At 38.5% G+C, this 26,527-nt stretch overlaps 1 protein-coding gene across 5 annotated transcripts in view; it reads left to right on the forward strand.

Moving 5' to 3' along the window:
• The window catches only part of THSD7B (thrombospondin type 1 domain containing 7B), a 518,195-nt gene that overhangs the window by 50,599 nt on the left and 441,069 nt on the right, over positions 1 to 26,527 (forward strand). For all 5 annotated transcript variants that reach the window (XM_066999216.1, XM_066999215.1, XM_013186367.3 and 2 more), the window contains exon 3: positions 18,028 to 18,147. The gene's annotated coding sequence lies outside the window, so the exon portion shown is untranslated. The remainder of the gene's footprint in view (positions 1 to 18,027; positions 18,148 to 26,527) is intronic.

Consider the following 26,527-nt stretch of genomic DNA (forward strand, 5'->3'; position numbering starts at 1 on the left):
ATGCTGGAAAATTCCATTAGAAACTTGCTTGCAGTTGTTTGGATTATTAAGGACAGTGTTTGTTTCTGTGGACCCATGTTAAGAGCATGCTAAATTCCTGTATTACTCCTGCTACCAGAGGCACCTGGATCAAAATACATCCGTTTATGTTTGCATACATTCAACCTGTTTGTTGTACACAATGGAAATAGTGTTTTGACATTGTTTTTCCATCCCAACAGTTTTGGACCAATCTTTTGTTGAAATGGTGTCTCTGGATCTGTGTGCTTAGCATATAGTGATGTATGCTACTATGTACCATGTTTTCTTTATCATTTTCACGCATTTCTTTTAATTTTTTATTTAGAAATGGTAGTGGCTATTGATTTTTCACACGTTCTGAGCTTCTGAGTTTTCTGTAATAGTTGATTTAGCTCATTTGCCCAGTTGTTTTGTATCTGGAAAGTGGCACTGAAAGCAGAATTAGGAGCAACAACTCTTCCTGTTTAGCTCAGTTTTGCAGTCTGAAGCGCACAAATGAAATGGTTTTATTGCAACAGCGTTGAAGGAAAGCCTGTGCATATGGGTGCTGAGCCTCAGCTTGGATACTTGGTTTTGAATTTGCGTGCCAGGGATTGCTCCTGTCTGTGCTTCCTCTCAAAGCTGGCGACCGAATCTGCTTTTCAGCAGGCAGGGAGGTCAGCCAAATCCAGCGATGTGCATTTTCAGTGTTCTTTCTTTTGGGTCTGTCTTTTCACTTACTGCCCTGAAAATTCACTCCAGAATTCCAAACATTTCTGTTCTGCTGAAGCCAGGATTGCCGTATGCCATGACTGGAAAGCCTTTGAGGCGCTGCCTTTTTTTCTAGCAGGAGATGCAGGAGTAAGCCTGGGCTTACGTTTCTGAGTCAGTGTTTCCTCCTTTGGTAGTAAAATCAATCCCATTTACTCAGTGACTGTCTGTCAATTTGATGTCTGTTGAAAACATGGCTCAACATTCCTAAAACAACCAAAGAATCTCCACTAAATGTTGCCAAATTTTCAGTGCTGCAGAGTCAAGGCCCTCTGTGTACAATCCTTGCTTACATACATGAGTAAGTACAGCCTGCTGTGTTTATTGTCAAATATAAGGATATTGACAGCTGTAGGAGTCTTTATGGCAGCTGCGTTCCTTCTCTGATCATTAACTGTCAGTGAAATGAGCGTGATGCTGCACCTGTATTATATAGAACTGTCTGGTTTTGATCGGTGATATTTACTCTTTGCAGAAAGCAAAATTTCTATAAATGTAGTGGCACTTCTGGAGTTTTCTGACACTGATGGAAATGCTCGTTTGAACATCTGATAGGTAAGATATGGGGCCTAATCTTTATAAATAACCACTGAGGTCACACAGTATGATTTCTTTTCTGCCATTAGATGACCGACCTCTATAAAAGCAGGAGATCTGCTTGACTGGGATGTTGAACCTCTGTTTTTGATTTAATGGGGAGGTAAATCCAATTTTCGGGATATCTCTTACTGCATCGAGAGCGTTCCAGCCCCCTGATATGAAGAGCTAATCTCTTACAGTTGGACTTGCTAAACTTTCAGCTTGCTGGTTCAAATTAATTTTGCGGTGAGGCGAAAGGCAACTTTGCCTGGGCAAACCTGATGCTGAACCAGGCATCATTCCACATAATTTCACATGATGGACAGAACGAAGCCTTTATAAAAAAACACCTCTGCATGTGCTCTGACCAACCTGACAATAGCATGCTAGCGCCTGATCCAGATCAGATCTATACAGGGGGGTGATTCAGCTACAGTCTGTTATTAGTAGCTGTTGAGCCATCACCTCTAGAAGTGAAGATGAAGCAGAATCCTTAAGGAGCATGCCAAAGAGAACATGAGCATCCAAGAAAATATAGGGCATTAGAAATACCTTCCTGTCTTTTCTTATTTTTTACAAGAAAGAGAACTGCATTTGGCTTGTACATGTGTCTTAATGTGAAGTATCTGCGTTCCTCCCTGCGAGGGTGAGAGGAACTTACTGCTGGAGCTTTGGGCAGCTCGTTTTTCACTGCCTCATCAGATTATTGCATGCACAGAAGAAGCATTTAGAAAATCGGTTGTTATGAATATTTGTTCATGTCTGCATGTTTGTTCACGCTTCAGTATATCTGGTTATGCATAAGTGCATCAGCATAGATTTAAAAAGAAATCTTCCCCAAACATACACACAAACAGAAAACAGGTAAGTGTCAGTGAAGAAGTATGAAAAAAAATGCCATTCAAGCGAAGTATGGACAGGATTTAGCTGTATCACTGCCTCCCAAGGCATAACTGAACAGAATCACAGGGAGCGTAGAAGCTTCAATGCTCAGCAGAGACGGGTCCAATTTAGCTTAATTTGCACTTCCAACTTTTCCAATTAAAAGTTGTAGCCTGCAGTCCTGCTCCTTCATTCATGAGCTCAGTACAACCGAGAATGTGAAGAAAGGCTGGTTTTGAAATGGTCACTTTATAAATGAACTTGTTATTCCAGGAATTTGCCATTATCTCAATAGAAGGTTCTAGATTTCTGAGGTTATTTTTCAGCACTGGGTGAATATTGTGAAAAACATACAAGAGGGGAATTCTAAAAATATTTGTAGGTTACAGTCTTCAGGACGGTCTGTACTAAGTGCTATTTTATCTTTTTGTTGAAGTTATAAAAACAGGAAGAAGCCTTGCTACTTTTGAGGACCCTGATAAATGTCTCTACCTGTCTTCTTCTAGAAAGATCTCTTCAGGTGCCAAGCAAGGGTCACTGTAACCATGGATACTTATACTCCTCTTTCCCCTTGGGTTTCTGTGAAAAACTTGGTATGATGCCCAGTTTAAACCACACTTTGTGTTAGGTAATCATAGGCTCAGTCTGTTCTTGGGTATTGTGGTTTTAAGTTTTCAACGGTTGCTCTGTGGTTTGAAAGCTGTGTTTTTTATTCCCCCTTCTTTTCTAAGCAAAGAAGATGTTAAAGCAAAGCTGCTTGATAACAATTATTCCACCAAAATAAAGACTTTTGGGAAGGATTGATTGTCGTGTGGTTTAAAACTGAAACCAAACTAAGAAACCACTTTACTGGAGCACGATGTTCAATGCAAAATATACAGCATTTTACTGACTTTGGAAAGAGGCTTTTCAATTCCTGGCATCTGTCAAAATGTACTTAGGAATTCAAAAAGACGATCTGTTTTTAACCTGTACGATAAGAGTCAGTCATAGAAAGATTTGTAAATGTATTTTACTGAAAAGTGAAATACTTATTTTCCATAAAGCAGTCTGCCAATCCTCCTCTATTGCTTGGATATAGATTTACAAAGGATCTAAGTCTAGTTGAAGGAGCAGTGCAATACAGAGGGGAGGAACTAATTATAGATTCTTTTCAGCTTTCAACAACCTCAGAGGTGTTGAATAAGGGGACAAAGGCAAGGGTATCTAATGTGAATGAGTATACAGAAGTGGAAACTGCCCTACTGGATGTGGAAGCAAAGCTCAAGAAGTGCCACGTGATCAGATCAGAAGAACCTTATCAGCTCCATCAAATTCTAAAATAACCATGTTAGATAAGAAGTCCTGAGACAGTTTTGACAAACCTGTCAAAACCAAAACAAAGTCATGTGACATTTGAATAGCAAATGCAGGGCCGACATTGAAAAAGAACAGCACGGGCTAGTATCACTCTGGTTGTCTTATTAGCATGCAGAGCTTTAGAACAAGCCTTGGTGGGAAGAATATTTATAGGTGTGGAAAACAAAACAAGAAGGCTATAGAGTTTATAAAGGTATATTGTAGTAGGACTACTTAATAGCTTTCTTTGGTAACTCATTTTCTAGGCAAAGGAAATAGAGGAAGGTTCCACTTGTCTGAACTTTAGTAAAGCGTTTCATGTGATGCTATTTGAGTGTTTATAGCTTAGTTTGTTAAGCTAGAGTATGTGGGAATTAGTACAATATATCTAATATGAACGAGGAAGTTTCTAAATGGGAAATTACAATGATGACACTGAAAGGGAAACAGTGCAGGAAGGTAATCACTAGAGCTCTTAAAGGTTTTGTATTAGACCCAGTTATACTTACTATTTTCCATTAACTTTGGGACAAAAAGTAGTAAGCTGCTGAAATTCACTAGCAGTAGAAAATTAGGTGTCACCGTTAAAAACTGGAATAACCTCTGGCATGGCAGAAGGGAGGAAAACATAAATATATCAGCCAGTGGCAGGATAAGTCTGAACCACCAACTCTATATAGCTGAGAAAAAGATGTCCTTGATTATTGAATGTAGCAAATAGGGTATAGTGAAAGAGAGAAAGACATACTATCACTGCCATACAGAGAACTGGAAAGCAGTCTTCTGAAATACTTTTTACAATTCCGAACAAGAAAAATGAATTCAAATGGAATAGGCACAGGGAAGAACTATTGTTGTAAAGTGTGGAATGGAGAACTTCTGTTGTGAGAGGAAACTGAGAGAGCTTTTTTTTCCTTTGTTCGCAAAATGAAGGTAGAAGGGGGCAATGAAGCAGGATAGTAGGCACCTGAAAAGGAAGAGAAATACTTGAACCAGTATTAGCACACAAATAACTGGATGTAATATCATGATGAACACATTATGTAAAAAGATGAAAAAGATTTGAAATGGCAGAGGGACAATCTTTAGAAACAGTTTCTTCAGAAAAGAAAATTTTAAGAAAATTTAAAGAAAAAAATTAAAAGAAAATAATTTAAAAGAAAATTTATTCACTGCTTTGACAAATTTACTGGGACTTGTTGACCCTAGTTCAGTCTTGTTATCCTAGGTTCTCTGAAATTCTGTTCCTTTGATAGCTGTTATGTCTGTGAATGATAAAATATCACATAACCAATGACCAAAGAATATAAGCATTTGTATAACTTTTATACTACACATTTTATTTAATTCAAAAGACTTCACACCCCTATTTTTTTTTTAGGATTTAGGTGCTAATAGGGTAGCAAAATCAATTTTATGGGAGATGGAGATAACTGTTGAGAAAGTACCCTTCTGGTGCCTAAAGGCAAAGTAGTATTGAGTAGTTCCTAAAATCCTGATTTTGCTCTAAGAGAGAAGCAATTTTCAGCCACAAATGTCAGATTCTAGTATTCAAGCCATGAATCCATGCCAGAGTTGGTGAGCAGGTCTCTGTTGACCAACGCAGCAACTGTACTGCTTGTATCAGATGTAAGTGATTGTGACTTGAAAACAGAGATTTTAGAGTAGCACATAAAATCGGTCTTGTTTATCACAAAATCAATCACAATAATTAATTCAGCAGTTCCTGACTGACTGTGTAAGAGCCATTATTCTAGAGAAGCTTCAAGAAGAGCCAGTCATAAACAAAGTGTTAGTCTTTGAATAATTCTAAGAACAACCGATTCAAGTGTTATGAACAAAGAAACAGAAGGGCCTTTTCATCATCTGTCTGTCTTATTTCCAGTGGAAGGTGGTTTCCTATAAGACAGGTAGCAATCAAAGGCAAGAAAGGGCAAGTAAGAGCAAACTGTAAACATACAGAGCCAGAATCTAGGGGTTAGGAGCAGGTCAGTGCCTGACATGGTAAAAGCAAAGTTTAACTGTATTCTTTGACTTCGATTTTTAAATTAGTGCCCCACAGAGGGAGAGGTTGCAGTCTCAACAGGAAATAACGTGAGTGTTGCTTGGCATTAAGTTAGATATTAGTGACTATGACCACAATCACAAATCCACTGGACAGTTGGCTTTGTTAATTTTTGGAATGGTAGCTTGGAGGTTACCAGAATATGTTTTTTATTTTATTTTATTTTTTTTTTTTATTTTATTTTATTATTATGAAATGTTCTATAGAGTTTAAATGTGCATTTGTGTCTATTTTTATAAATGGCATGTACACAATGAAATAGAAATAATGTGATAATGAACAGGTTGTCTCTACTCTAGGTAATGTCTAGTTATTTCAAAGCAAAACCTGTGTAACTTACACTCCCATCAGGGACAGATGGACAAGAAATGACTGAGTGTTTAACTGGCCTCATGCCTATTCTTTGGACTGAAGTCCCTGAAAAGACTTCGTTCCAAGCAACAAAGATCTACTAAGTTTGCTTGTGATTCTTTGTAATCTATGCTACATGGAAACCACTTTCCATATGGGTAAATTCCTTCTAACAAAGAAAAGTTGTTTCATTTCACATGTGAGGAAGGTCCACAGTATAAAACTAAAAAAGGCAATTAACTTAGTGATTATGTGTAAAAGGATAAAATGTAAAAATGAAACTGTTTATACAGCGCCTGTACATGTAATACCAAAACAAAGTGTTAGGTACAGTCATCCTAGAAAAGCTTGTTTAACAGAAAATATACACGAAATAATCACAGAATGTTTTGAAACACAGAATGGTTTGGGTTGGAAGGGGCCTTAAAGCCCATCCAGTTCCAACCCCCTGCCGTGGGCAGGGACACCTCCCACCACACCAGGTTGGCCAAAGCCCCATCCAGCCTGGCCTTGGGACACCTCCAGGGATGGGGCAGCCACAGCTTCTCTGGGCAGCCTGTGCCAGGGCCTCACCATCCTCAGAGTAAAGAATTTCTTCCTAATATCTAATCTAAATCTACTGTTTTTTTAGTTTAAAGCCCTTACTCCCTGTCCTGTCACTACACCCCCTGACAGAGTCCCTCTGCAGCTTTCCTGTAGGTCCCCTTTAGGTACTAGAAGGCCGCTGTAAGGTCTGCCTGGGGCCTCCTCTGCCCCAGGATGAACAACCCCAGCTCTCTCAGCCTCTCTTCATAGGAGAGGTGCTCCAGCATCATCTTCGAGGCCCTCCTCTTAGCTCATTGTAATATGTCTGTGGAAAGATCAACATCGTAACAGAAAGATCAATATCAACTCATTTATTTACTTGCAAGCGCTAGTAACAGAGGTGTGATCTCTCTAGGGGCCAGTCTAACTCCTGCATGTGGATTTTCATAAAAGTTATGTGGTGAAATACGAAAGGAGCGTGGGGCTGAGCAAAACCTGGCTCCTGGTGTTATTCTCAAGGTGGAGAACTTGCCTTGAAGTTAACACTTTTTATTTGTGGAATGAAGGCTGCTTTGGCTGCTTTGGATAAAATTAGGCTTTGGATAAAGTTGGGGTAAGCAGTGAAGAGAGAGAAGAGTAGCCAAGAAGGAAAGATGAACAATAAGTTCAGAAGAAGCAAATAAATAGGAAGAGACAGAGTTGGGTCACTGGGGGACAAGAGCAAGAAAAGATGGTGACATATGGAGCTGATAGACCTTGTAGAAAAACAACCTTATCCTGATGGGTAGGAAGAGGTGAAGATTTCTCAGTAAAGGATCAGGTCTGTCTGAATTGCTGCAGGCTGAGTGGAATGATAAATGGGAATGCAAAGGGAAATGGGGGCCTCAGGGAAAATTTGTCCTAGCTCAGTAAGGACAAGGATAGTACCAGATTCACAGAGACTTATCTATCATCCAAGGAAAAAAGACAAGGGATGGTATAGAAAATGATGGACTTCTATAAATTTCTCTGCGAAATACTTCGGGTACAAATAGACAGACGCAAAGTTGTTTTATAATACATGTTGGTGCTTTTGTGCTTGTGTCCACTCTAAAAAGAGGGGAAAGTTATGCTCTGAAAGTGTGAGGCTGGGCGCTTTCAGGACAGGAAAACCTGTTTTATTCCTAGTGCAAGTAGAGCACAACGAGTAGAAGTCAAACGTGGATCCCATTATAATTTCTGCCTCTGTCTGTTAAATATGAAATCTCTTTATCTGTTTGTCCACCATGTTATTATTAAAATTTCCCTTTTGCTACAATTAGGCAGGAGATCTTTTGGATTATTCTTCTGGTTTCTGGCATAAAATTGCCCAAGCATACACATGCAATCATGTGTGCACACATCCATACACACATTTTCTGACCTTGGAACTGTGAAATGGTGTGTGAAGGGGCTCTCTTTTTAATAGCGGGCAACTTGTAGCATGTTCCCCACCGTACGACATGACAAAGGTCCTCAGAGGACCAAAATAATCACCACAACAGCTCACCAAAATAGCATTTATCTGGTTGGGTTACACGAATTCCATACCTGGAGGACATTATTTTTTGTAGAGCTGTACTATAATAGCTCCGAGGGTCCCACCAGTCTTGTTCCTCACCGTGAGGACCTACATACAGAATAAAAAGAGTTTATTTAGTTCTTTCCCTGCAGTAGCCAACAGGGTGCCATTTAGGTCGAAGTGTAAGATGGGGCCACTTGTCCATTAGGAAATGGAATGAAACCACTAATTCATTTTATGTAGACTACAAAACAGCTGCCAGACAGTAATAATTTTCAGTCAGTGCTGACCTGGGGTAGATTTAACAAGTGACCTAGAAATGAAAAGCTTGGAAGGCAACTGCAAATCCCCTGAGTTACTTTAAAAGGCATGCTTCTGAAAGATTTAGAAATGTATAATTTAGTAAGGAACAGACAGTGTGTTTTAACTAATATGCTTGTATTTTTCTAGGTCGGATTATTTTTTGCTTGATACCATCATTTGTAATGAATGTAAAATCCTATATCATAAGAATAGTAATGTTTTGTATCAACTTTGCATGAAGTTAAATTAAGTCACGACCAGAAAAGTGATAGGGAATCAAACTCTTAGAGTACATATTTGCATTTATGGAAACGAGTGGAAATGCTAAGTGCATTTGGAAATTAGCAAGATACTTCTTTGGTTGTCCCTGACAGGGGAGGTACATGGGGCTGCAGAACGAGACAGTTTCAGGGCAAAGGCATGGGCAAAAAAGATGGGCACTTAGGTTTTCAACAAACATGAATAATGGGGCTAAATTAGAAAATAATGAATGGCCCGGAGAAAACAGAGGAGGAGCTTATTGTCATCTAATTTACAAGACTAAAATAAGGGGACAGTCAATGAACTTAAAATAGTGGTGACCTATTGCTCTTTTGGCTGAGGGAGCCACGCAGCTGGCGTGCCTGAGTAGCAGCAGCAGAGCGAGGTCGCTGACCAGCCGTGTTGTGTGTGTGCACGCTCTCGGAAGCTGCATCTGCTGAACTTTCTGCAGGACAAGGGGGTAAACATGAGCACACTGCCACTGCTAGCTCTCACGCTGCCTGTCTCTGCGTCCGCTTGAGAATTCATGGGGATCTGGATGAATTGTTCTAGTACGTAGCAGCCACTCCCGTCTGCCCTCTTTTCCTTCTTGTCAATATCAGCTAGTCATATTAGATGTTTCTGGTGTGAAAAAGGAGAAAACAAGGGGTTAGTTGGTATCCAAGAGCATGCAGCTTCTTCTGGAAGACTCAACTTGTCTGTAGTCTGCTCACTACGCGTGCTCTTCAGGTAAAAAGGCTACGAGACTTGAGACTCAGAACTGACCCAGTGGTCTGCCTGTGGGCTGCAGCTGATCTCTGATACAAAATATAGGAAGTTCAAATGTAGTAATTGGAAATATTTTTCCCCATAATGTGAAATTTAAACTGAAATTCTGCTACAAGAATTTTCAGATCACTGAAGCTAAAAATGTACAGAGATTTTAGGAAGGAAAAGATGCTTATGTCTCCATAGTAAGTTTCAGGGTGAAAAGTGGTGGATGACTTTTTTTTTTTTTTTGGTAGGGTTAATTTTATATTTGCTGCTGTTTTTGTACCCTGAACTGATTCATTGTGGAATCGGATCCCACGCAAGGGAAGTGGTGGGATCATATTGCTCGGATCAAGACTGACATTAGTGGGACAAGGCATTACATCTTCTTACCAGTAATGCGAAAATGCATTTTTAGAGATCCATGGAAAATATAGTGTCTGGCATGGAGGAAAGGCAAAACATTTATCAACTGTGGTTTTTTTTTTTGTTTTTTTTTTTTTTTCTTTTTTAATGCTGGCCACTGTCAAATGAAGGATACTGTGTAATATGTGCTAGGGTCTAACACGGTGTGGAAACATATTTCTAATGGCATAGAGCACAACATTGTAATTTACTTAGAGAAGGAACTACAGTCTAATCCTTGCTACACAGAACTTGTCAGCTGGGACTCCAGGCTTTTATTAATGGCTCTACCTTTTGTGCCCTGGATGTCTGCAGGCAAGTCATTTAACTACCAACTTAAGGCTTTTTAAAAAAAGATAACATTGCGTGTACTTGAATCCAACAGAACCTTGAACATTAGATGATCTCATATGGCTAGGATTAGGAAAGATTCATGATAAATTAATGTTTCTTATTTTTATTTTTTAAATCTTTGGTTTCGATCTGTTGATAAAGGTGGCCTCAGATTACCTTACATTGACTGTGACCACACAGTGCCCAAGTGCAGAGGAAAAATGTTTGGTGTGAGCTGCTTGGCCTTCTCTCGCAGATGCAGAGTTGCCTTATATTACTTCACATTTACTACAAGGCATTACTTCCCAAAGGCTGACCATGTACACCTTTTACCTCTACTAAATCAAAGTGATCTGTTGTTGTATTCCATGTCTTTTCACGGCACTATCTACTCTACTACAGTTTCTGAAACTGTAATGTGTGCAAAGTATTTTCCTTTTGCTGCCAGCAAGAAATTTCTGGTGGTGGTGGTTTGTGAGGCTGATGGAAACACTGCACTTTGCAGCTTTCTCCATGGATGCTGAGGTTGTTGACCTCTATTGAGAGAGTTTGTGGGATAGCAGCTGAGCCATTTTTGTCTTCTGCACACCTAAATTTTGCTCTTGATGTTGACAGTTTCATAGTTCCAGTAGGATAGAGCTGTCATCAAGGGAAGTTGAGATCACACAGCATGAAATGGTCCCTCATTTAAAAGACACTGAAAGAGTTTTGGACATGGAGAACAAATAATTTGACCTTACTGAGTGCCCACAATGAGATGAATGAAGGGGACTGAACATGTAGATGATGATGGTCTTACAGTGGTTTGCACTGGATTGAAGACTTAATGAAGTATGTTTCTGAGGCATATTTCATAACCACATATAAGCACAAAACCTTGGGCTCCTCAGATCATTACTGTAGGAATTTCTATAGCAAAGTTCTAATCCACTGGTGAAGAACACTTCTATTACTGATCAAGGGAAAAAAGGTTTTACTACCTAGGAATTCATAGATAGGAAAAAACATACCTATTACTTAGCTTTGTATTTTGGTTTTAGTATAGAACCGCTGCAATCCAAATTGAAATGTCTTTACCTGGGTTTAGAAGGAACGTATGCCTAGACTAAGTTTGTTAACAAGGTAGTGGGGATGTAGTTTGTGCAGAAAATCTCTGTTTTGCAATATATGTACAAACTGAATGACCTCGGTATTAAGAGTGCCCATCTATAGGTGCCTGCAAACCAAATTATCTGTCAGTTGATCCGGGAAAAATTCTGAGGCTTCTCCTCAAAAAGAAACATGGTATATTCTCTCAAACATACAAACAAATTCACAAATAATGAGGCCCAATAAATAGAATACAGCTTTGCAGAGGGAGCATTTGCAACAGGCATAAGCTGACAGAGAAATTTAGAAGTGTATGTCAGCCATCCGGGGTTACTGCTATGCGTGAATTTAACCACTGATTTTCCGAAAGCTGTGAGCAGTCAGGGAAAGTACTAAGAAATCTTGACTTCTAATTGACTTGTGAAAATTGTAACTAGTTCTGGTATATTGCTGCTAGTTAAGTACAGGGTGACAAAATTAAATAGTTCCTTTAAATAAATGTCGTGTATCAAATAAGATCTTTATGTGCTTATGGTTATATTTAGAATGCTTAATGAGTACTGAGTGCAGAAGAGATTATATTTAAACAGAGAGTACCTTGGGGAAATTTCGGGGTGTGAATTAATATACTCTGTAAAACTCAATTTTACAGTTTCTGGTAAATCATCTTGCCATGGATAGTAAGGAATTCAGAACTCAATTTAATGAACTCATCCCATAAACTGTGCTAGTGTCTCTTGTCTTAAACCCTGGAAATTAAGGAACATCAAAACAATGACTTCTGATAATCCTCCCCAGTAAGGCTTAAATTCCTGCAGTGAGTCCTTTGCTGAAGTAGCTGCTCTGAAACAATGAGCCTCATACAAAGGCTCCCCAGGGCAGGAAGATAGGCAGGATGCAGGCTTGAAAGTTTGCTGGCCCAGTCGAGATTTTTTATAGCCTTGGGCTAGGCAGCACCAGCTAATTGGGAGAGCTGTTTAACTGACTCTCCTCTAGACAATGTTTCTCTATCTGTGTTTAACCTCAAGCTCTTGGCTATACCAGCTGGCATCGCTGCAGCGCTTCTAAAACAGTCAGAAAGCTGAAATCAGGGGATCGGTCTTGCAGGTAAGAGTATGTCTCAATAGAATGAAAGCAAAGAAGTGATATGGAGCTTTTGTGTAACCTTCCTTTTCCTCTTGCTACAGCCAGCTTGATTTCTTTGCAAAGCAATATCTGCCTACTGCTGCCTGCTCAGCGCTGCATCTCCACAATAACCCCCCTGTTCCTCCTCCTGTTCCTCCCCCAGTCCCTCATCCTGAAAAATCCCCACCAACTTACATTTCATTCTGAAAGAAGGAACTACACACATTAGACCCAAACATTTTCCTAGCTTCCAGTAACTAGCAAATACATCAGTATTGTTAAATGGATTTTTATAGAGAACTGGGACCCACCGGCGAGTTGTTTTGTTTATGTGCCTCTTGTCATGTAGTGCATGGCCCTTTTTGTGTTTGTGTCTCTCAGAGGTCTGTAAGAACCCGCTAGCATGTGGAATTTATAAGCATCTTTTGTAATGCTGAGTGCTTTATTTGAAAGCTCACACTACATATGACCAGTGACCATTTTATGATCACTCTGCAACTTGAATAAAATAAAGAACCAGACAGGAGGGATGGCTCCTATCTTACACTCCTAATTTAAGAGATTGTAATTCAAATTGTGATTGAGAGTGCAGAGTTAAAATGGAAAAGAAAAGAAAAAAAACAAACAAAAAAACAAAGCACAGGAAGAGTAACATCTTACAACAACATGGATAGTAGAAATGAATCAGAAATGATTTGGGTTTTATAAACATACAAGCTGATCATTCAGATCTTTAAAATAACTTTATTGTCCTGTTGCATTGCTGAGGTTGGAGATTTGAAAGGGAGAAAAAGCTGCAGTGAGTAGGTTCCACTGTCCTGCCCTTAGTGTCTGCAAGCATGCAGGCCTTGCTCATGTCTAACAATAAAGCCTTAACGTGGTATCAGAGGAGAAGAGAGGACACCAGCAGCCTGCCTCAGATGGCACCCCTACTTCTGTGGTGTATGGTTTCTGACTCAACCAAAAGGCTGGTGGTGACAGCAACTGATCCCAAACCTCCTGCACACAGCCCTGGTACCCTTTCTGCTTCTTACCTCGAGACTTCGTTGAATTGTGTGAAAACTGATTTGGGCTTACCCCTTGAGCTATTTCTTGGTATAACTTATTTAAAAAATAGTCATTTCAATACTCATACACTGTTTATCTGAGCAATAGTAGAAGCAAATTTCAAACAAAAAACTCTCTGTCAGACAAATCTGTTAAAATAACATTTTCCCTTTCCAAAAAGCTGCTTTTATGCCTCTGTTTTTCAAAGGCATAATAGGCATCTACTCAAAGCCAATCTGTTCCTTATGGGAACACATCCAGCTCAGGCTTCTCACTGTGTAATGTCTTCCTGCCACTCTTACCTGGGAATGTTTTGAACCACGCTACATTTCTGTATGGACACAAGAGACAGTGAGAGCTCCAACCTCTTCATTTGTACTCTCGGAGTTGACAGAAGAGTTGAATGGTTTAATTGATCCGTTTGCTTGGGTTCCAGCAAAATGTCAGTGATTCATATATTCTGCAAAGCTAACTAGTATAATAACTAATGCTTTTGTTAATGTTGTTTGCAGCCTGAAAGGGTTGGTATTTAAGTTACAGTGCCTTCAGTGTGGTCAGCAGCAGCATAGACAATCTCACGCAGTCCACTTGACTTGTCTGTGAGATACGTCCCCAGACATCTTAGCATCAAACACAAGTGGATGCAGTGCCAATAAGAGCACGGCAGTTCAAGTAGCTTTTAAGGAGTGGGTGCTCTCCTTTAGGTTACTAGGCTGATTAGGAAGAAGTAACACAAGTCCAGACAACTTGAATTGCACGACAAGGCACACTTAAAACCACATTTGATAAGAGTACTTGCACAGCAGAGTATACAATAAATGCAAGCTCCACAAGCAAATCTTTCTTTTTTTCTCTCATTTAAAAAAGAGGAAATTAAGTTCCAAAGGTCACACTGATGCTTACATAACTGAAACTTTTGTAAAATTTTGAGTTTTGCAAAAACATTTGCATGTTTAACAAAACCTCCTGTTTGCAGCAAATGCTGGGGGGTTTAGGACCAATGGTACTGCTATTTTCTTCTTTGTCTTGTGAAAACATTACTGTATGTTTTTACAAATGCTCTAGATAACTCAGTGTGTATAGATGGTGGATATAGTATAGCTTTGGCTTTTTCTGACTCACTCATGTTTACTATACAGCCTCCTCGACATCAGGAGGGGGTTCTTCACAGAGAGGGTGGTTTTCCCCAGTGAAGCAGTCCCACACAAGGACTGTTTAGTCACATTCTGAACTTTTGGGTAGACTTTACATTTGATGACAGTCTAGATATTCTATGATTCTATGCATGCTTTTTACATTTAACTTTACATTTAACAGTCTTTTTTCTATGAGCTATAATAATCATGGTTGCAACAGGTATTGAGTGCTTCATAGAAATTATTGTGTTAACAATCAGAATCTCTGGCATCTTCATTGTGACAACAAGAACAATGATGCATTAATAAAGAATGAAATATATATTTTGGGTATCAAGAAAATTTTAAGTAGTTATCTGTACAGCTGTTTCAGCTACAAGCATAAAATGGGATGGAAATAATACCTATTGAAGCAGTTAAGAGATTTCAGATATTGCAGGCCCAACGTGTACGAACTCTGAGTAAGAACCTACATTCCAGCAACATTTCCTATTGCAAGATTTCCAAGATTTTGATGAGAGTTCAGAACAAAAGCTGTTCTGTTCCTCCTGGGGCTTACGTCACCAGTTGTCTTATTATTCTTGATACTTTGCCAATCATATTGTAAGCTTTGAGAAAGGGATGAAAAAGCAGCTTTTCTCCTTTAAAGAGATTCAAACTTCAAAATCTTATTACTGTGACTATTAATTGCAGAAGAGGACAGGCTGAAACGCCAGCTGTAGAGTACAGTCGAGGTACTGCTGACAACATTTTTATGTGGTTCCACATAATGGCATTTCTGTATGGTGACCTTAAGGTTATAAATGTTCCCATGAATGTTAGTTTTTTGTTTTTTTTTTTAGTGGTGAGAAGTAATGCAATGATAGGATGACAGGAGGATGGGATTGGAAACAAATCTAGTATGACAAGCAATCTTCATTTGTTAGTTTTCTTTCATAATCTGTCATTTTGGAAATACTGACTGCTTGTCTTTACAAAATTATAATTATTTTTAACACTTTTTTATGCAAGTGTATTTGCTTTAGTCCTTTGCAACAGCCTCAAACTTTGAAGCAATTCAAAGAGGTACAGTCTTCTATGCATTAACTGTGTTCAAACAGAGTATGCCTGGGGACAAAATCCAAGGAAGAAACTGCAGCTGTTTCTTTAGTGGAATGTACTTTAGTACGTGTATCTGTGGAATAGCTTTGTCTTGAGAGAAATGCATTATTTGTATTTGTATTTGCATTTTATTGTGCTTATAAATACCCTTTAACACAAACTTTACCATGCTACAGAATAATTTAGCTGGGAAACTTGTTTCCAGCTCTTCATCTGCATTTAAAAATTCAATTTCTAAACTAGTCCTGCAGTCTCTTTGCCAGGACATGTCCCCAGAACATTTTCCCAAGGAGCAACAGGGACTTTCTCCGCAGATGCATGTATCAAGCCAAAGAGGCTACCAAGAAAAGCAGCAAGATTTCCTAGAAGCCAAATGGCCTGTATACTGCACACTGCACACATTTATTTCTTGTCTTATAAGTTATGGGTAAGACATGTGTGTTTTGAAATGTTTGTCACACAAAACCTTGATCCCCAAGCTGAATGGTGAAGAAGAGATGCAAGTGTCTTCAGAATTTTCCCTTCACTCATAGTTTAGCTTCTGTTTTCTGTGCTACGGGACTGATTGAGCAATCTTGATCTATCTATCCACAGGCCTTTGTTTGAGCTTTCCACAGGTTAAATTTCTCAGGATCTTGCCAGGTTGTTTCACTGTGGACTCAGTATTTTCTTCAGAGGTATTTTTTGCAGCCATTTACTGACTTTTTCATTTAATCGGGCCTTCTATTTAAAGAGTCATTGGTAAAGACTCCACTGATTTCTTCCATTTTTAAAATCATCTTTTCAAGCCACTTCTGATAGCTTTATGTATTAAGGCAAAATTGCCTGTGAAGATTCTCAGTACAAACTGAGTAATTCTGGATTCAGCTATATTTTCTTAACTAAAGGCTTCAGAATTGTATTTATTATCATTCGTCATACCAGTCTTGATTGGCCTAAAAGGTTCCAATTTGTAACCAAAAATGATATATCAGAAGTTCAAATTCATGTATACAGAAGTTCAAATCCATGCATATTATAGCTTTTCCACCTCATTTGATGCATAGCCTTCAGCAAGAACTGAAGTGGAAAAGCTTTCAGTGGTTTTGAGTCCTATGCAAGGTACTTGTTCTCAAATTTTCTGCATACAATCATTTAGAATTTTTAATATTAGTATTATATTATTTGAGACATTGTTGAAATGTTAGCATTCTTACTCAGAAAACTATCAAATATAACAAACGGACTTTCACTCAGTTTATGTCAGATTTCTTTGTTTGGTTGTTGGTACTGTTCAGAGCCAGAAATGAAACTGAAAGCCGGCTCATGGGAGAAGCAGTCATGTGGAGTCAAATCTTTTTCCCAGGACCTAAAGCAAAAACACACTTGAGGGCTGAACAATGAAGATAATTTTCCCCAAGAAAAGTTCTAAGGATAGCTGAGATGGCCCCCACACCACTAACAGAAATGTAAATACAGCCTTTGCCAGAGATACCATTGCATCCACTTCCTAATATATGACAAATTGTTGCTTTTTTCATTCTTATTCTCTCTCTGCATATGTATTTAAAACTTATTTATTTATTTATTTATTTATCTCTGAAGACTGTATTTTCTATGTAACATGTAACAAGATCTATCTAAATTAAGGAAGAGAGATTTTGATAATTATACAAGATAGAATGTTGTACTTTCTGATATACCAAATGCCCATAAGTATCCACAAAAATTGAACAAATCTAAGTGGGGAGCCCCACCAGTAGTCACAAGGCTGATGTTTTCATAGCTGATGGTAAAATCATGTAAATCAGGCCACAGAAGTATTAAGATGATTTTAAGGATAATTGTGGTCTTGATACTACACTTTCCAAATTTTTCCACTGTTATATAAAATACTAGAAGCAAGCAATGAAATTGGTTTATTACCACAATAAATTAACCTAAAAGAAGGACTTAGAAACCATGGGTCTGAATCATAATGTTGGTATTAACGGTGCAGGAAGGCAGTGTTCCTTGTGTAATAGTGCAAGTTTCTAAAATATGAAATGTCATGCTTGCTATATATTTCATAGATGGGAGACAAATGGAACTACATAGCATGAAATATTAGGGACTAACAGAATCTTGTACAAGCATTTTGTAAAATTATAAAGGTTAAAAAATGTAATCGCAGTAGATAAGATTAATCATAATTAAATCTAGGGAAAATGAGGTATTTGCAGAGTTTATTTCATTGTATTGACCTTCTTTTTATCATACGCTACTTAAAATGTGTTGTTGAGGACTGGCAGAGGGCATGTTGCAGCAAATGATCAAAGGGAAAGGTTTTGCTTTAAGACCTTACCCAGTGGGGAAAATGTGTATTAATGGTTTTGAACTCTTGTGTAGCATTTTACTCGTATATCTTAAAATGCTCTGAGAAGAAAACTTATATCTCTGTTTTACAGATTACGAGATGAGGCCACAGAGAGTTACCTAACAGTGTCATACTGAAGATTATGAAGCCAGGAGCAGAACTGAGAGGAAACCCTAGATCTCTTTAACTCCATCCCAGCAGAAGAGAAAAGGTACCAACCTATTTACATATTTCTAAGTGGCTATGTTAACTATCCTCAAAATAATTGCAGTTGTTTCTTGACAACAAGGATCTTTTCTGTTGTTCATTTTGATAGCAATGATTATATTAGTACAATTAACTGTGGAATATTTTAGTTAAGCAATAAGCCAGGTTGCAGTTGCATTAAGTTTGATAGAATTCTTTAAAGGACTTCTGTATGGGGTCAAGTAAACCTCCTCCTCCTCTTTTTGTTATTATTATACTTACTCTTTGTTTGGGTAGTGTCTGTAATGTTCTGGGCAATTTCCCAACATAAAAGAAGGCAATATTTCCTTCCCTAAGAGGTTACATGATAAAAAAAACAGGCAAAAAGATAAAGAGTAGAAAAGGTCAAAATAGAAACCGCTAGTGTTCTAACATCTCGTCACGTTTAGTGAGTTTATTGAGTCACTGAGTAACCTCCAAGGACACCAGTCTGGCCATGATCAACCTGAAAGAAGGCTCATCCCATTTTTAATTGTTTGCATGCAAATGACTCTTGCCCATTCTTAAGATAGTTCTCTTATTTGCCCTAGCTGTTGATTTGGGAGGGTAATGAGCAAAAACTATGCATTTAAATAAGGTTTAGGCATGCAGCTCCTACTGATGATGAACCACTTTCATCTGCTGCTCTGTGCATAGCAGCTCAATATATAATTACATATATTGTGTGATTTTTTTAAAAGTGTGAATGGGTGCTAATGTATTAAAAATACAAATCAGTACAAAGAGGTAAAACCACACATTCAAGCAGACTGTTAGGAACCCAGTTTAAAATAACATTACAAAAGATTAATATGTTAAGAAATCACAGATATTATAGAGATCAGAAATGGTACATATTATCTAGGGCTTTTAGATCCTCAATTCAAATCAAGTTTAGAACTGCACCAACCAAATGTTATCATTTGATTGTTTTTCACAAGCCTTATATCAAAGACATTTATTTGTCTTAAGTTGCCTGTCTCATGAAAACCATGACTGCAATAAAATTTTGTTTTAGCAGGCTTCACAGATGCCATTAACTTACTCTTGTCTAGATTTGGACACTTGGAAACTCTAATAACTACTTTTTGGGGATTCTGCCTGCATATACACCACGTTTAGATGGGCTACCATTCTTACAAGCACTATATTTAGGTCAGAAAGCTGTGTATTTATAAAATGCAAACATCAGAACAGGGCCAACAAAGTACAGTGATTCCATTTCTGAGCTTAATGGTTTTTGGAAGTTCAAAACTCAACCAAGTATTTTGATATTATTAATTCATGTATCTATGATGGTGTTAATTATCCATATTACCCGTAAGTTCTCTAATATAAACATTGCATATGTTTACATATGTATATCACATACCTCTTGGTAATGGTATAAGGTATTTAAAGCAACCAATATTTTCCACATTATTCCTTTGTTGTATCTTTAGCTGCCACAAAAGGTACACTTTCTCTTGTTACAACACACATTAGATAGATAAAATCAGGACCAGCAAGAAATAAACATCAGAAAGGAACAGTATGCTTATTATCACAATACCGCATAGATAAAATCTAACAAACATGAAGGCTGGAAGAGGGGAAAGAAGATCTTTCTAATTGCTTTACAAGTAGGGTTAGATACCAGATCAACGAATACCAGCTCAACAAATTACAAAATAAAAACCCCATTGCAATGTTAAAAATGCATAACAATTTAAAACAAACAATAAGGTAAGAAAAGTAGTAAAGAAAAGTGTAAAGGAAAATGACATTTTAATGATTGTCCTTGAGTTATGTTTCTCGTGTAAGCTGAGTACTTGTAGATTTGAAATACATTTCTCAAAATGAGTCTCTTGCTGTAATTTGTTTCATTTTAACTGTTCACTTCTTGTACGTTAGGATCTGTGTAGACTAGGGGTTTTTTGAATCTGGGATAAAAATGGTTCTTTTGAAATGTTGTAATTACCTGTAACAGACTTCCAGTTTTTCTGTACTGTCTCACTTCTTGCTTAGATACTAATAATTTTTTTTTCCAATTTTCTTTATGTATAACAGAGAGGTTTCAAAATCAATTTATGTGAGGGTTAGCTGTAAATTGTCACGGAAGGAGCTGCTCTCAGCTTTTTAGAAAATGGCTAAAACCTAAGTATTTTCAGTGTTAGTTTTCAGGAGGATCAGTGAGCTGATCTTGTTTATCCTTCGCCTGTATGATCTCTAGAGCCCGCACAAGGGAAGTGGTGGGAACACGCAGCTGGAGATAAAAGGAAGTTGGATTGCCCTGTTCAGGAGCAGTGCAGTCTCAGATCAGCTTAAATTGACTGTGAAATCTCACTTTTAGGAGAGGGGGAGATCTGCTGATTTACAGAGCAAGAACATTTGCCCTGATGTCTGATTTCTGCCTTACATAGGCTTAACTTTACATTAACTTTGCTGAAGAGAGTAGATTTAAAATTGCGGGGAAGCGCTAGGAATATTTTTAAAGTTAGGAAGATGGTTATATCCCTCACGAGAAACAAGTAAATTTGCTGGGTGATACGTTAAACAGCTTTTTGATTCCTTTCATTTCCACCTGTATAGGCCTCCTGTTCATGCCTGGGCTGACAATCGCGTCCCTTCCCAGAGCAGCGTGCCGAGATGGAGCCTGGCATGTGGTGCTTCCCTCCGACCCAGTCCTGGGTCCCTTGGGAGCTGTCAGCCCTTGGATGCTGCTGCATGGCATCTCCCCAGGGCCATGCCAGCACCCACCCATGACCCATGGGCCTAGCCATAGTCCCAGCCCGGCCGCAGCCTCCACTGCCCGTTTGCTGTGGGCTCACAGCGGTGAGATAGGCCCCAACCGGTGCCTTTAAATAATGAGAATTACCACAAAGTGCCTTCCTTCAGCTGTTCAAAAGTATCTTGAAGCCCATGTGGATCACATGCTGTCCCTTGGGTTTTTTGATTTTGTCATCTCATGCTTCTGGGGAGATCTGTTTTCACGGTAATTTTGCGTGAAACTAAATGCATATTTATTGCATTTATTAAATGTGCCCAAAATTACTGTTGGCCAGTCAATAACTATCTGCTACAGCTATTTCTAGGGGAAAATAAATCAAATTGATACGTAGGCAATATCTTTGGTCAGTAAAGTTTAATATTTAATGAAATTATTGAAGTATTCTTACTGTAGTATAGGTTTTGTTATTAAAAGTTACTGTTGGAAGCATAATTTATCCTGTTTAAATTGCCTTTCTCTTTACATCCGAAATTAATTTGTATACTTTGTCTTAGAAAATATCTTGCACAACATAGGTGTTTTGCAGAGACATCTAGTTTGAATAGTCTGAGATGTTTTTTTCATTGTTTCTGGATGGGGGAAAATTCTTTGTCTGTCACTCATCTTCGAAACAGAAGCAACACTTCAGTGAGAGTGTCCCGTCACCTTCTCCTGTCTCCTTTTGTTTATCTGACACCTTCGTGAGACATTTGGAACCCTCCAGCTCCATATAAAACATTTGCTTGGCAGGTGAGGCCTCCTCTTTCTTTGATGGATAGAGCACATGTGAAGAAGAGTTGGACACATCTGACTGTGTCCTGTATTCCTGGGGATCTTCACTCTTCTGTTTAATTACTTTTAAAAATTATTCTCCCTGTCCTTGAAAAAAAGCAGCTCCAAGCTCTGTCTCCTGGAAGTGTTTCAATTTCAAATTAGAGCAAAATAACATACTGCTGCGATTGCTAAATGCTTAGTACCTCACATTTCTGCTCGTTCTTTCTGTCTTCTGAGTGGTCTTTGCTGGGATTTGGAGCCAGCTGTGAAGTGTGCTTTGTACTGTGCATATGCCTAGGAATAGTCCCATCCAAATTATGCCATTTCAGATACAACAGCAGAAACAAGAACACTGCTGTTTTCTGTAGTTAACAGAGATTAGTTTTTGAATGTTTACACAGTCTAATTATGGGAAAGGATACAGAGAGAAATAAAATAAGGAAGAATGTTTGAGGTCCAAAACTTCAGAAAAGTCAGTGGTACATATGTGCCTTTGGATGTCTATTCAAGTTACGTAACAGAAAAATGTGGACAAAGCTGCTTGATACATTAAAAATGCCACCAGATATTATTTTCATCATGATTTATACAGATACACACCTAAAACTTCCACTGCTGTTGTTCAGTGCACTGAAAAGTAGCTGTTCTCATTATTTTGTGCAGGCAAATCCGTAGCTGGCCTCTTGCAAATCATGATTTTTTTACTATGAAGATTTACATTTTGCCCAAGACTATTCTTCAGGCTACATGTAGTCCAGTTTTATGGAGAGCAGCATTTTGAGAAACTGGGAACGTATCAGTAAAATGCACCAAGAGTGTGTTTACACATCTGCTAGTTATTGAATTGCTCCATTTGGTCAAGTGATGGACAGGCATGTTTTCAGAGTTTGAAGATGCTGGGTTCAAATCATGCTGGCTCTTGGTTGGAAAAAAACATTGTGATTTTCCTGGAGGATCTCAAAATGGGCCGTGTCTGCCATGTTAGCATTGTCCTGTGGGAAGTGTGCTTGCTGTGCCACAGAAAAGCTGGGGAGAGAGCTTTCTTCCAGGAATTTGCAGATGCCAGGACATGGGTGGTGAGGTGGGTCGACTGAGCACCGGTGACATTTTCTTGCCACTGAGTGGCCCAAAGCTTGCAGTGGGAAGTAATTGCAAGTGGCCTGACAGAGTTGTCTGTCAGAGTTGTCTGACGTTGTGGCTTGAAATTCGAGCTTGGTGTTAAGATGGGATCTGTTTTGATAGTCTGCATATTAGACATTGCTAAATAACGCTCATAGCTTTTTTGAAACACTAGAAAAGCTGACAGCTACCAGGGGTGTAAAGTAAGTGTACATAAGTATGTGTGCATGTTTGTGTGCAAATTATAAGGCAAAAGCTGGTCCTTAACTATGCGATAATACTGAGTTATATCTAAGCCATCCTATTAGTGTGCGGAAGGAAAACAAACTTTTATATAGAACTTAATACTTACAGAATACTGTGTGAAGGACCGCAAACCTGTAACTTTAATAACAAATAGATCTGGAATCCCCTATCTGTGTACCTATCAGTACTGAAGGAAGACTCTGCACTGTATTGTTGATGTAAAGTTACCCTTGAATTATATGTTCTATGTATTTAGTATGTACAGATCTCTAGAATTACAAGTGCATTACTAGAAATAGCTGATAGTACAGGAGTAGAATTAGAATTCCTAATTTCAGTAGCAAAAAAACTATTTTTGTTCCCTGAAACAATGTTTAGTAGTCACATTAAGCACAATTGAACACAGAGGAAAATTATTATTTTCCCTTCCTAAACATTTATAACCTCTTTATACCAAACTAGGTAAAGTACAGAACGTTCTGTATGTTCTGTATAAATCTAACCGATCTTATCTGGGACACACATCAGGCATATTTGAGTGATTCTGTAAACCTTAACTAGGAAGAGGAAAGATAAGTTTGGGGAGAAGAATGAGCAAATTGAAATTGCAAATTCAGGAAACAGTATTGCAACTTAAATTACTTGAGTGAGGAAACAAATTGAAGCTGTGTCACAATTTTGGTTGCAAAATCTAAAAACACCAAACATTAGTAAAAATAAGCCAGTCATTAAGGCCATTTATCCATTTTGTTAATTCTTTTCTCTCTTTTTTTTTTTTTTCTCCCAAGACTGTAGACATTTTTTACCTTAAGTGGAATTGTGTGGAAGGAAGGTTTAAAGCAATGTATCAGAAAAGGTTTACAGAAACCATAGAAACTCTACTAATGACATTTAGTGAAGAATGCAAAGCCAGCATTTAACTAGGCTAAACTAAGCTGGACTGAATGCTTTACTGAGATATTTTCCAGCATGTTCATTTACCTTAATACTGTACAACAGATGTAGTAATATCCTGGGACGAGCAAATTCTGCCCCTAGATCTTCAATTTGTTTCAGACATTAAGCTTAACTTGAACACACGGAGCAGTAAAATGACTGCTTGTCTTTGAATATCCAACTTAAGAACGCCATGTTTGGTTTTCAGAGATTTGCACACCTACATTTTCACTAGAGATCAACGTACATACAGGTACAAGATTATCTCACACCCTAAACTGGCTCACTATTGCCTCGTGTCTCTCTGCCACACTGTTGCATCACAAAACAGCGCAGTTCAGTAGTTGTCCTAGCAAAACAAAAGTAAACAGTGGCAGTAAAACTAACATTGAAAAACAGGTCCATTATCTTAAGAGTAGCATATAAAGTTTCAGAATGCAAAATGTTAGATGGTCTCCAAAATGGAGACCCCGGCCTATGGGCTCCTTAATTTGTCATTTACAAAATATTGATGACAAAGGTAACTTCACTGGTTATTATTGTAGTTCTTGCATTTCCTTGAAGTGCTTTGACATCTATGGTGAATCAAATTGTTAGTAATGATGGTGGCTTGTGACAACAGCCTCTGTGTAATATTGTAACTGTTAGCAGAAATCAAGCTTTTAGAAAGCTTCTGGATTCATGTGGTTTCCAATGCTGGTAGCTGTCAGGTAAATTAACAGTACTTTTCTAGGGTTTCAAACACTAAAACCTTTTTTTTACGCAGAAAGTGCCAACACAAAGATGAAAAGAGGTATTTGGTAAACAGAAAGCCTTTTATTTTTTAAATTGCTGTATTTTATTTCAGTCTTTTCTGTTTACATTTTCCCGTTCTGTTATGATACAATTTAAAAGAATATATCCACACGCTTAAATAGAAATGAGTTCAAGAAGACATATCATACATGTACATGCTGAAGCCCATTGACTTCAGCAGGTGTATGTGTAAGCTGAGCATTGACTTGGTTCAGAGTTTTGGAAAGGTTGCCTCTCCTCTAACAGGTATAGTGTGTTTTAAGACTCATTGTAATAAATACGACAAGGGAGTAAACAGGAGAAGTTGGAATGTAAAAAGGCAAACAAGATGAAAAGGGAACTTCAGCAAAAAAGTCCTCCAAGCAAGTTTGTGGGAAATACCAATGTTGTTTCTGTGGTAAAATACTGTATTAGATCAGCTGTGATCTACTGCAGACGTGTGACAACAAACATCTAACCTTCCCAGAAAATTCTGTGCCTGCAAGCTGTAGTCCCTTTAGTTTTGCAGAAAATATTTTGTGTAGAATACATGTAGGATGCTGTCAATATTAACCCCTTTCTCTGTAGATATAATGAGGAGAATAGCTATTCTTAAAGAGATGTCGTTTTCTGGACAGAAGGCTATGGGACAGATCATAGCAAATGAAAGGTGGCTGTAAATCACAAGGATGCAGGGGAGTCAAAAAATGAAGCTGGAATACATAGCTAGCAATTAGACGGGTAACCTTGGCAGGAGTCTAGGGGCAAATGATATTCCCAGAGAAATTAAATGTAAATGAAATAAAATGAAAAGTTCCCATTATTTCCTGCAGAGTGGAATTAGGAGAATTTTAGAGTAACTGCTGCAACCCTGGTGCAGAATCGAGCTCCTGCTTTTAGGGATCTGCAGAATTCCTGATCATGGCTCCGGCACCCACCAGCTGCTCAGATGTGAATCTCACAGGACTCCCAAGGCTTCGGCAGCATTACTCCTGACCTGCAGGGCTGGCATCCATGCTAGGTGTTGGACTTTCCTCTCTAGTGGCTCATTCTGTCCCTAAAATGAAAAATGCAGTCAGCTGCCGGCAGATGAACTTGCCTGTACATGTTTTGTGCAGAAGCTGGCTCCCCAGAAGGCAACAGCAACAGACCAACTGTAGCTGTTGGGGAAACCATTGGGGAGTTCTGCCGCGAACAGGATGTGATATATTTCTGGATGTGGGCTGTAAAGGCTTGCTATGAGCCCAGGGAAGGCTCTAGAGATCAAAAGCGTTGAGAAGCAGGTCACTAGAGTAGTAAAAAGGGCTTTAAGAGAGAGTGTCAGAGGACCAGAAAAAAAGTGCCCAACAGAGCAGGGAGTGTAGCAGCATCCTGGAGCTGCGAGGGAGCTGAGATCAAGGTTTTGGAAAGCAAAGAGTAACAGTATTCAAAACTCAGGGCTTTTGAATGGACTAGTTAAACGAACCTCAGGGAGTTAGCATCCTGCTAGAGTTAGTGCTCGGTTTATTGTGTGCATCCAGTGTTTATGAAAGTGTATGCGGATGGAGTTAGCTCTTTGGAACGCTGTTGGTAATTTATTCTTTGCTCTGATTTTCTATAAACGTTTATATTATCAGTTCTTTTATATTTTATACCTCACAATGCCTTTTGGCTTTGCCAAATGTATCTCAGAGGAACTTTATTATTTTTGTATTGTTTGTGGTATGAGCATGAACTTTGACTTCCTGCCTTCCAATTTAGTTTGGTGTCTAGCTTTTTGCTGTCTGGG

This window comes from Anser cygnoides, chromosome 6 (assembly GCF_040182565.1).
Source record: "Anser cygnoides isolate HZ-2024a breed goose chromosome 6, Taihu_goose_T2T_genome, whole genome shotgun sequence".
NCBI lineage: Eukaryota > Metazoa > Chordata > Aves > Anseriformes > Anatidae > Anser > Anser cygnoides.